Source organism: Salmo salar, chromosome ssa15 (assembly GCF_905237065.1).
Source record: "Salmo salar chromosome ssa15, Ssal_v3.1, whole genome shotgun sequence".
NCBI classification, from domain to species: Eukaryota; Metazoa; Chordata; class Actinopteri; order Salmoniformes; family Salmonidae; genus Salmo; species Salmo salar.
The window spans coordinates 14,953,644-14,965,143 of record NC_059456.1 but is presented as its reverse complement, the minus strand read 5'-3'; positions in this window follow the sequence as shown (position 1 = coordinate 14,965,143).

Here is an 11,500-nt window from a genome sequence, read left to right as displayed (position 1 = left end):
GGTAGCCTAGTGGTTAGAGCAGGTAGCCTAGTGGTTAGAGACAGGTAGCCTAGTGGTTAGAGCAGGTAGCCTAGTGGTTAGAGGCAGGTAGCCCACTAGCCTAGTGGCTAGAGCCTAGTGGTTAGAGCAGGTAGCCTAGTGGTTAGAGCATGGGGCCTAGTGGTTAGAGCACGGGGCCTAGCGGTTAGAGCACGGGGCCTAGTGGTTAGAGCATTGGGCCTAGTAATAAGAGCAGGTAGCCTAGTGGTTAGAGCCTAGTGCTTAGACCATGTAGCCTAGTGGTTAGAGCATGGGGCCTAGTGGTTAGAGCACGGGGCCTAGCGGTTAGAGCATGGGGCCTAGTGGTTAGAGCATGGGGCCTAGTGATAAGAGCAGGTAGCCTAGTGGTTAGAGCCTAGTGCTTAGACCATGTAGCCTAGTGGTTAGAGCATGGGGCCTAGTGGTTAGAGCACGGGGCCTAGCGGTTAGACCATGGGGCCTAGTGGCTAGAGCAGGTAGCCTAGTGGTTAGAGCAGGTAGCCTAGTTGTTGGAGCAGGTAGCCTAGTGGTTAGAGCCTAGTGGTTAGAGCAGGTAGCCTAGTGGTTAGAGCAGGTAGCCTAGTGGTTAGATCAGGTAGCCTAGTGGTTAGAGCATGGGGCCTAGTGGTTAGAGCATGGGGCCTAGTGATAAGAGCAGGTAGCCTAGTGGTTAGAGCCTAGTGGTTAGAGCAGGTAGCCTAGTGGTTAGAGCATGGGCTCTAGTGGTTAGAGCACGGGGCCTAGTGGTTAGAGCAGGTAGCCTAGTGGTTAGAGGCAGGTAGCCTAGTGGTTAGAGCAGGTAGCCTAGTGGTTAGAGCAGGTAGCCTAGTGGTTAGAGACAGTTAGCCTAGTGGTTAGAGGCAGGTAGCCTAGTGGTTAGAGACAGGTAGCCTAGTGGTTAGAGACAGGTAGCCTAGTGGTTAGAGGCAGGTAGCCTAGTGGTTAGAGGCAGGTAGCCTAGTGGTTAGAGGCAGGTAGCCTAGTGGTTAGAGGCAGGTAGCCTAGTGGTTAGAGGCAGGTAGCCTAGTGGTTAGAGGCAGGTAGCCTAGTGGTTAGAGGCAGGTAGCCTAGTGGTTAGAGACAGGTAGCCTAGTGGTTAGAGCAGGTTGCCTAGCGGTTAGAGCATGGGGCCTAGCGGTTAGACCATGGGGCCTAGCGGCTAGAGCAGGTAGCCTAGTGGTTAGAGCAGGTAGCCTAGTTGTTGGAGCAGGTAGCCTAGTGGTTAGAGGCAGGTAGCCTAGTGGTTAGAGGCAGGTAGCCTAGTGGTTAGAGGCAGGTAGCCTAGTGGTTAGAGGCAGGTAGCCTAGTGGTTAGAGACAGGTAGCCTAGTGGTTAGAGACAGGTAGCCTAGTGGTTAGAGCAGGTAGCCTAGTGGTTAGAGCAGGTTGCCTAGCGGTTAGAGCACGGGGCCTAGCGGTTAGACCATGGGGCCTAGCGGCTAGAGCAGGTAGCCTAGTGGTTAGAGCAGGTAGCCTAGTTGTTGGAGCAGGTAGCCTAGTGGTTAGAGCCTAGTGGTTAGAGGCAGGTAGCCTAGTGGTTAGAGCATGGTAGCCTAGTGGTTAGAGCAGGTAGAATAGTGGTTAGACCAGGTAGCCTAGTGGTTAGAGCTTGGGGCCTAGTGGTTAGAGCAAGGGGCCTAGTGGTTAGAGCACGGGGTCCTAGCGGTTAGACCATGGGGCCTAGTGGTTAGAGCAGGTAGCCTAGTTGTTGGAGCAGGTAGCCTAGTGGTTAGAGCCTAGTGGTTAGAGCAGGTAGCCTAGTGGTTAAAGAAGGTAGCCTAGTGGTTAGAGCAGGTAGCCTAGTGGTTAGAGACAGGTAGGCTAGTGGTTAGAGACAGGTAGCCTAGTGGTTAGAGACAGGTAGCCTAGTGGTTAGAGCAGGTAGCCAAGTGGTTAGAGACATGTAGCCTAGTGGTTAGAGCAGGTAGCCTAGTGGTTAGAGGCAGGTAGCCTAGTGGTTAGAGACAGGTAGCCTAGTGGTTAGAGACAGGTAGCCTAGTGGTTAGAGCAGGTAGCCTAGTGGTTAGAGACAGGTAGCCTAGTGGTTAGAGCAGGGGCCTAGTGGTTAAAGCAGGGAGCCTAGTGGTTAGAGACAGGTAGCCTAGTGGTTAGAGACAGGTAGCCTAGTGGTTAGAGCAGGTGGGGCCTAGTGGTTAGAGCAGGTAGCCTAGTGGTTAGAGCAGGTTGCCTAGTGGTTAGAGCATGGGGCCTAGCGGTTAGACCATGGGGCCTAGCGGCTAGAGCAGGTAGCCTAGTGGTTAGAGCAGGTAGCCTAGTTGTTGGAGCAGGTAGCCTAGTGGTTAGAGCCTAGTGGTTAGAGGCAGGTAGCCTAGTGGTTAGAGCATGGGGCCTAGTGGTTAGAGCAGGTAGCCTAGTGGTTAGAGCAGGTAGCCTAGTGGTTAGAGCTTGGGGCCTAGTGGTTAGAGCAAGGGGCCTAGTTGTTATAGCACGGGGCCTAGCGGTTAGACCATGGGGCCTAGTGGTTAGAGCAGGTAGCCTAGTTGTTGGAGCAGGTAGCCTAGTGGTTCGAGCCTAGTGGTTAGAGCAGGTAGCCTAGTGGTTAGAGCAGGTAGCCTAGTGGTTAGATCAGGTAGCCTAGTGGTTAGAGCAAGGGGCCTAGTGGTTAGAGCACGGGGCCTAGCGGTTAGACCATGGGGCCTAGTGGTTAGAGCAGGTAGCCTAGTTGTTGGAGCAGGTAGCCTAGTGGTTAGAGCCTAGTGGTTAGAGCAGGTAGCCTAGTGGTTAGAGCAGGTTGCCTAGTGGTTAGATCATGTAGCCTAGTGGTTAAAGGAAGGTAGCCTAGTGGTTAGAGCAGGTAGCCTAGTGGTTAGAGACAGGGTAGCCTAGTGGTTAGAGCAGGTAGCCTAGTGGTTAGAGGCAGGTAGCCCACTAGCCTAGTGGTTAGAGCCTAGTGGTTAGAGCATGGGGCCTAGTGGTTAGAGCACGGGGCCTAGCGGTTAGAGCATGGGGCCTAGCGGTTAGAGCATGGGGCCTAGTGGTTAGAGCATGGGGCCTAGTGATAAGTGCAGGTAGCCTAGTGGTTAGAGCCTAGTGCTTAGACCATGTAGCCTAGTGGTTAGAGCATGGGGCCTAGTGGTTAGAGCACGGGGCCTAGCGGTTAGACCATGGGGCCTAGTGGCTAGAGCAGGTAGCCTAGTGGTTAGAGCAGGTAGCCTAGTTGTTGGAGCAGGTAGCCTAGTGGTTAGAGCCTAGTGGTTAGAGCAGGTAGCCTAGTGGTTAGAGCAGGTAGCCTAGTGGTTAGATCAGGTAGCCTAGTGCTTAGACCATGTAGCCTAGTGGTTAGAGCATGGGGCCTAGCGGTTAGAGCACGGGGCCTAGCGGTTAGACCATGGGGCCTAGTGGCTAGAGCAGGTAGCCTAGTGGTTAGAGCAGGTAGCCTAGTTGTTGGAGCAGGTAGCCTAGTGGTTAGAGCCTAGTGGTTAGAGCAGGTAGCCTAGTGGTTAGAGCAGGTAGCCTAGTGGTTAGATCAGGTAGCCTAGTGGTTAGAGCATGGGGCCTAGTGGTTAGAGCATGGGGCCTAGTGGTTAGAGCACGGGGCCTAGTGGTTAGAGCACGGGGCCTAGCGGTTAGACCATGGGGCCTAGTGGCTAGAGCAGGTAGCCTAGCGGTTAGAGCAGGTAGCCTAGTTGTTGGATCAGGTAGCCTAGTGGTTAGAGCCTAGTGGTTAGAGCAGGTAGCCTAGTGGTTAGAGCAGGTAGCCTAGTGGTTAGATCAGGTAGCCTAGTGGTTAGAGCAGGTAGCCTAGTGGTTAGAGCATGGGGCCTAGTGGTTGAGAGCACGGGGGCCTAGTGGTTAGAGCAGGTAGCCTAGTGGTTAGAGGCAGGTAGCCTAGTGGTTAGAGCAGGTAGCCTAGTGGTTAGAGACAGGTAGCTTAGTGGTTAGAGGCAGGTAGCCTAGTGGTTAGAGACAGGTAGCCTAGTGGTTAGAGACAGGTAGCCTAGTGGTTAGAGGCAGGTAGCCTAGTGGTTAGAGACAGGTAGCCTAGTGGTTAGAGACAGGTAGCCTAGTGGTTAGAGACAGGTAGCCTAGTGGTTAGAGACAGGTAGCCTAGTGGTTAGAGCAGGTAGCCTAGTGGTTAGAGCAGGTTGCCTAGTGGTTAGAGCATGGGGCCTAGCGGTTAGACCATGGGGCCTAGCGGCTAGAGCAGGTAGCCTAGTGGTTAGAGCAGGTAGCCTAGTTGTTGGAGCAGGTAGCCTAGTGGTTAGAGCCTAGTGGTTAGAGCATGGGGCCTAGTGGTTAGAGCAGGTAGCCTAGTGGTTAGAGCAGGTAGCCTAGTGGTTAGAGCTTGGGGCCTAGTGGTTAGAGCAAGGGGCCTAGTGGTTGAGAGCACGGGGCCTAGCGGTTAGACCATGGGGCCTAGTGGTTAGAGCAGGTAGCCTAGTTGTTGGAGCAGGTAGCCTAGTGGTTCGAGCCTAGTGGTTAGAGCAGGTAGCCTAGTGGTTAGAGCAGGTAGCCTAGTGGTTAGATCAGGTGGCCTAGTGGTTAGAGCAAGGGGCCTAGTGGTTAGAGCACGGGGCCTAGCGGTTAGACCATGGGGCCTAGTGGTTAGAGCAGGTAGCCTAGTTGTTGGAGCAGGTAGCCTAGTGGTTAGAGCCTAGTGGTTAGAGCAGGTAGCCTAGAGGTTAGAGCAGGTAGCCTAGTGGTTAGAGCAGGTAGCCTAGTGGTTAGAGCAGGTAGCCTAGTGGTTAGAGCAGGTAGCCTAGTGGTTAGAGACAGGTAGCCTAGTGGTTAGAGCAGGTAGCCTAGTGGTTAGAGGCAGGTAGCCCACTAGCCTAGTGGCTAGAGAGCCTAGTGGTTAGAGCAGGTAGCCTAGTGGTTAGAGCATGGGGCCTAGTGGTTAGAGCACGGGGCCTAGCGGTTAGAGCACGGGGGCCTAGTGGTTAGAGCATTGGGCCTAGTAATAAGAGCAGGTAGCCTAGTGGTTAGAGCCTAGTGCTTAGACCATGTAGCCTAGTGGTTAGAGCATGGGGCCTAGTGGTTGAGAGCACGGGGGCCTAGCGGTTGAGAGCATGGGGCCTAGTGGTTGAGAGCATGGGAGCCTAGTGATAAGAGCAGGTAGCCTAGTGGTTAGAGCCTAGTGCTTAGACCATGTAGCCTAGTGGTTAGAGCATGGGGCCTAGTGGTTAGAGCACGGGGCCTAGCGGTTAGACCATGGGGCCTAGTGGCTAGAGCAGGTAGCCTAGTGGTTAGAGCAGGTAGCCTAGTGGTTAGAGCAGGTAGCCTAGTGGTTAGAGCCTAGTGGTTAGAGCAGGTAGCCTAGTGGTTAGAGCAGGTAGCCTAGTGGTTAGATCAGGTAGCCTAGTGGTTAGAGCATGGGGCCTAGTGGTTAGAGCATGGGGCCTAGTGATAAGAGCAGGTAGCCTAGTGGTTAGAGCCCTAGTGGTTAGAGCAGGTAGCCTAGTGGTTAGAGCATGGGCTCTAGTGGTTAGAAGCACGGGGCCTAGTGGTTAGAGCAGGTAGCCTAGTGGTTAGAGGCAGGTAGCCTAGTGGTTAGAGCAGGTAGCCTAGTGGTTAGAGCAGGTAGCCTAGTGGTTAGAGACAGTTAGCCTAGTGGTTAGAGGCAGGTAGCCTAGTGGTTAGAGACAGGTAGCCTAGTGGTTAGAGGCGGGTAGCCTAGTGGTTAGAGGCAGGTAGCCTAGTGGTTAGAGGCAGGTAGCCTAGTGGTTAGAGGCAGGTAGCCTAGTGGTTAGAGGCAGGTAGCCTAGTGGTTAGAGGCAGGTAGCCTAGTGGTTAGAGACAGGTAGCCTAGTGGTTAGAGACAGGTAGCCTAGTGGTTAGAGCAGGTAGCCTAGTGGTTAGAGCAGGTTGCCTAGCGGTTAGAGCATGGGGCCTAGCGGTTAGACCATGGGGCCTAGCGGCTAGAGCAGGTAGCCTAGTGGTTAGAGCAGGTAGCCTAGTTGTTGGAGCAGGTAGCCTAGTGGTTAGAGGCAGGTAGCCTAGTGGTTAGAGGCAGGTAGCCTAGTGGTTAGAGGCAGGTAGCCTAGTGGTTAGAGACAGGTAGCCTAGTGGTTAGAGACAGGTAGCCTAGTGGTTAGAGCAGGTAGCCTAGTGGTTAGAGCAGGTTGCCTAGCGGTTAGAGCATGGGGCCTAGCGGTTAGACCATGGGGCCTAGCGGCTAGAGCAGGTAGCCTAGTGGTTAGAGCAGGTAGCCTAGTTGTTGGAGCAGGTAGCCTAGTGGTTAGAGCCTAGTGGTTAGAGGCAGGTAGCCTAGTGGTTAGAGCATGGGGCCTAGTGGTTAGAGCAGGTAGAATAGTGGTTAGAGCAGGTAGCCTAGTGGTTAGAGCTTGGGGCCTAGTGGTTAGAGCAAGGGGCCTAGTGGTTAGAGCACGGGTCCTAGCGGTTAGACCATGGGGCCTAGTGGTTAGAGCAGGTAGCCTAGTTGTTGGAGCAGGTAGCCTAGTGGTTCGAGCCTAGTGGTTAGAGCAGGTAGCCTAGTGGTTAAATGAAGGTAGCCAATTGGTTAGAGCAGGTAGCCTAGTGGTTAGAGACAGGTAGGCTGGTGGTTAGAGACAGGTAGCCTAGTGGTTAGAGACAGGTAGCCTAGTGGTAAGAGCAGGTAGCCAAGTGGTTAGAGACATGTAGCCTAGTGGTTAGAGCAGGTAGCCTAGTGGTTAGAGACAGGTAGCCTAGTGGTTAGAGACAGGTAGCCTAGTGGTTAGAGCAGGTAGCCTAGTGGTTAGAGCAGGTAGCCTAGTAGTTAGAGCAGGTAGCCTAGTGGTTAGAGCATGGGGCCTAGTGGTTAAAGCATGGGGCCTAGTGGTTAGAGACAGGTAGCCTAGTGGTTAGAGCAGGTAGCCTAGTGGTTAGAGCGTGGGGCCTAGTGGTTAGAGCAGGTAGCCTAGTGGTTAGAGCAGGTTGCCTAGTGGTTAGAGCATGGGGCCTAGCGGTTAGACCATGGGGCCTAGCGGCTAGAGCAGGTAGCCTAGTGGTTAGAGCAGGTAGCCTAGTTGTTGGAGCAGGTAGCCTAGTGGTTAGAGCCTAGTGGTTAGAGGCAGGTAGCCTAGTGGTTAGAGCATGGGAGCCTAGTGGTTAGAGCAGGTAGCCTAGTGGTTAGAGCAGGTAGCCTAGTGGTTAGAGCTTGGGGCCTAGTGGTTAGAGCAAGGGGCCTAGTTGTTAGAGCACGGGGCCTAGCGGTTAGACCATGGGGCCTAGTGGTTAGAGCAGGTAGCCTAGTTGTTGGAGCAGGTAGCCTAGTGGTTCGAGCCTAGTGGTTAGAGCAGGTAGCCTAGTGGTTAGAGCAGGTAGCCTAGTGGTTAGATCAGGTAGCCTAGTGGTTAGAGCAAGGGGCCTAGTGGTTAGAGCACGGGGCCTAGCGGTTAGACCATGGGGCCTAGTGGTTAGAGCAGGTAGCCTAGTTGTTGGAGCAGGTAGCCTAGTGGTTAGAGCCTAGTGGTTAGAGCAGGTAGCCTAGTGGTTAGAGCAGGTTGCCTAGTGGTTAGATCAGGTAGCCTAGTGGTTAAAGGAAGGTAGCCTAGTGGTTAGAGCAGGTAGCCTAGTGGTTAGAGACAGGTAGCCTAGTGGTTAGAGCAGGTAGCCTAGTGGTTAGAGGCAGGTAGCCCACTAGCCTAGTGGCTAGAGCCTAGTGGTTAGAGCATGGGGCCTAGTGGTTAGAGCACGGGGCCTAGCGGTTAGAGCATGGGGACTAGCGGTTAGAGCATGGGGCCTAGTGGTTAGAGCATGGGGCCCAGTGATAAGTGCAGGTAGCCTAGTGGTTAGAGCCTAGTGCTTAGACCATGTAGCCTAGTGGTTAGAGCATGGGGCCTAGTGGTTAGAGCACGGGGCCTAGCGGTTAGACCATGGGGCCTAGTGGCTAGAGCAGGTAGCCTAGTGGTTAGAGCAGGTAGCCTAGTTGTTGGAGCAGGTAGCCTAGTGGTTAGAGCCTAGTGGTTAGAGCAGGTAGCCCTAGTGGTTAGAGCAGGTAGCCTAGTGGTTAGATCAGGTAGCCTAGTGCTTAGACCATGTAGCCTAGTGGTTAGAGCATGGGGCCTAGCGGTTAGAGCACGGGGCCTAGCGGTTAGACCATGGGGCCTAGTGGCTAGAGCAGGTAGCCTAGTGGTTAGAGCAGGTAGCCTAGTTGTTGGAGCAGGTAGCCTAGTGGTTAGAGCCTAGTGGTTAGAGCAGGTAGCCTAGTGGTTAGAGCAGGTAGCCTAGTGGTTAGATCAGGTAGCCTAGTGCTTAGACCATGTAGCCTAGTGGTTAGAGCATGGGGCCTAGTGGTTAGAGCACGGGGCCTAGTGGTTAGAGCACGGGGACTAGCGGTTAGACCATGGGGCCTAGTGGCTAGAGCAGGTAGCCTAGCGGTTAGAGCAGGTAGCCTAGTTGTTGGATCAGGTAGCCTAGTGGTTAGAGCCTAGTGGTTAGAGCAGGTAGCCTAGTGGTTAGAGCAGGTAGCCTAGTGGTTAGATCAGGTAGCCTAGTGGTTAGAGCAGGTAGCCTAGTGGTTAGAGCATGGGGCCTAGTGGTTAGAGCACGGGGCCTAGTGGTTAGAGCAGGTAGCCTAGTGGTTAGAGGCAGGTAGCCTAGTGGTTAGAGCAGGTAGCCTAGTGGTTAGAGACAGGTAGCTTAGTGGTTAGAGGCAGGTAGCCTAGTGGTTAGAGGCAGGTAGCCTAGTGGTTAGAGACAGGTAGCCTAGTGGTTAGAGACAGGTAGCCTAGTGGTTAGAGGCAGGTAGCCTAGTGGTTAGAGACAGGTAGCCTAGTGGTTAGAGACAGGTAGCCTAGTGGTTAGAGACAGGTAGCCTAGTGGTTAGAGCAGGTAGCCTAGTGGTTAGAGCAGGTTGCCTAGTGGTTAGAGCATGGGGCCTAGCGGTTAGACCATGGGGCCTAGCGGCTAGAGCAGGTAGCCTAGTGGTTAGAGCAGGTAGCCTAGTTGTTGGAGCAGTGTGAGAGCCTAGTGGTTAGAGCAGGTAGCCTAGTGGTTAGAGCAGGTAGCCTAGTGGTTAGAGCAGGTAGCCTAGTGGTTAGAGCAGGTAGCCTAGTGGTTAGAGCTTGGGGCCTAGTGGTTAGAGCAAGGGGCCTAGTGGTTAGAGCACGGGGCCTAGCGGTTAGACCATGGGGCCTAGTGGTTAGAGCAGGTAGCCTAGTTGTTGGAGCAGGTAGCCTAGTGGTTCGAGCCTAGTGGTTAGAGCAGGTAGCCTAGTGGTTAGAGCAGGTAGCCTAGTGGTTAGATCAGGTGGCCTAGTGGTTAGAGCAAGGGGCCTAGTGGTTAGAGCACGGGGCCTAGCGGTTAGACCATGGGGCCTAGTGGTTAGAGCAGGTAGCCTAGTTGTTGGAGCAGGTAGCCTAGTGGTTAGAGCCTAGTGGTTAGAGCAGGTAGCCTAGTGGTTAGAGCAGGTTGCCTAGTGGTTAGAGCAGGTAGCCTAGTGGTTAGAGCAGGTAGCCTAGTGGTTAGAGCAGGTAGCCTAGTGGTTAGAGACAGGTAGCCTAGTGGTTAGAGCAGGTAGCCTAGTGGTTAGAGGCAGGTAGCCCACTAGCCTAGTGGCTAGAGCCTAGTGGTTAGAGCAGGGAGCCTAGTGGTTAGAGCACGGGGCCTAGCGGTTAGAGCACGGGGCCTAGCGGTTAGAGCACGGGGCCTAGTGGTTAGAGCATGGGGCCTAGTGATAAGAGCAGGTAGCCTAGTGGTTAGAGCCTAGTGCTTAGACCATGTAGCCTAGTGGTTAGAGCATGGGGCCTAGTGGTTAGAGCACGGGGCCTAGCGGTTAGACCATGGGGCCTAGTGGCTAGAGCAGGTAGCCTAGTGGTTAGAGCAGGTAGCCTAGTTGTTGGAGCAGGTAGCCTAGTGGTTGGGAGCCTAGTGGTTAGAGCAGGTAGCCTAGTGGTTAGAGCAGGTAGCCTAGTGGTTAGAGCAGGTAGCCTAGTGGTTAGACCAGGTAGCCTAGTGGTTAGAGCATGGGGCCTAGTGGTTAGAGCACGGGGCCTAGCGGTTGACCATGGGGCCTAGTGGCTAGAGCAGGTAGCCTAGTGGTTAGAGCAGGTAGCCTAGTGGTTGGAGCAGGTAGCCTAGTGGTTAGAGCCTAGTGGTTAGAGCAGGTAGCCTAGTGGTTAGAGCAGGTAGCCTAGTGGTTAGAGCAGGTAGCCTAGTGGTTAGAGCATGGGTGCCTAGTGGTTAGAGCATGGGGCCTAGTGGTTAGAGCACGGGTAGCCTAGTGGTTAGAGCACGGGTAGCCTAGTGGTTAGAACATGGGTAGCCTAGTGGCTAGAGCAGGTAGCCTAGCGGTTAGGGGCAGGTAGCCTAGTGGTTAGAGCAGGTAGCCTAGTGGTTAGAGGCGGTAGCCTAGTGGTTGAGAGCAGGTAGCCTAGTGGTTAGAGACAGGTAGCCTAGTGGTTAGAGCAGGTAGCCTAGTGGTTAGAGCAGGTAGCCTAGCGGTTGAGAGCATGGGGCCTAGCGGTTGAGACCATGGGGCCTAGCGGCTAGAGCAGGTAGCCTAGTGGTTAGAGCAGGTAGCCTAGTTGTTGGAGCAGGTAGCCTAGTGGTTAGAGCCTAGTGGTTAGAGGCAGGTAGCCTAGTGGTTAGAGCATGGGGCCTAGTGGTTAGAGCAGGTAGCATAGTGGTTAGAGCAGGTAGCCTAGTGGTTAGAGCTTGGGGCCTAGTGGTTAGAGCAAGGGGCCTAGTGGTTAGTGCACGGGTCCTAGCGGTTAGACCATGGGGCCTAGTGGTTAGAGCAGGTAGCCTAGTTGTTGGAGCAGGTAGCCTAGTGGTTCGAGCCTAGTGGTTAGAGCAGGTAGCCTAGTGGTTAGAGCAGGTAGCCTAGTGGTTAGATCAGGTGGCCTAGTGGTTAGAGCAAGGGGCCTAGTGGTTAGAGCACGGGGCCTAGCGGTTGAGACCATGGGGCCCTAGTGGTTAGAGCAGGTAGCCTAGTTGTTGGAGCAGGTAGCCTAGTGGTTAGAGCCTAGTGGTTAGAGCAGGTAGCCTAGTGGTTAGAGCAGGTAGCCTAGTGGTTAGATCAGGTAGCCTAGTGGTTAAAGGAAGGTAGCCTAGTGGTTAGAGCAGGTAGCCTAGTGGTTAGAGACAGGTAGCCTAGTGGTTAGAGCAGGTAGCCTAGTGGTTAGAGGCAGGTAGCCCACTAGCCTAGTGGTTAGAGCCTAGTGGTTAGAGCAGGTAGCCTAGTGGTTAGAGCAGGTAGCCTAGTGGTTAGATCAGGTAGCCTAGTGGTTATAGGAAGGTAGCCTAGTGGTTAGAGCAGGTAGCCTAGTGGTTAGGGACAGGTAGCCTAGTGGTTAGAGCAGGTAGCCTAGTGGTTAGAGCAGGTAGCCTAGTGGTTAGAGCAGGTAGCCTAGTGGTTAGAGACAGGTAGCCTAGTGGTTAGAGCAGGTAGCAAAGTGGTTAGAGAAGGTAGCCTAGATGTTGGAGCAGGTAGCCTAGTGGTTAGAGCAGGTAGCCTAGTGGTTAGAGGCAGGTAGCCTAGTGGTTAGAGGCAGGTAGCCTAGTGGTTAGAGGCAGGTAGCCTAGTGGTTAGAGGCAGG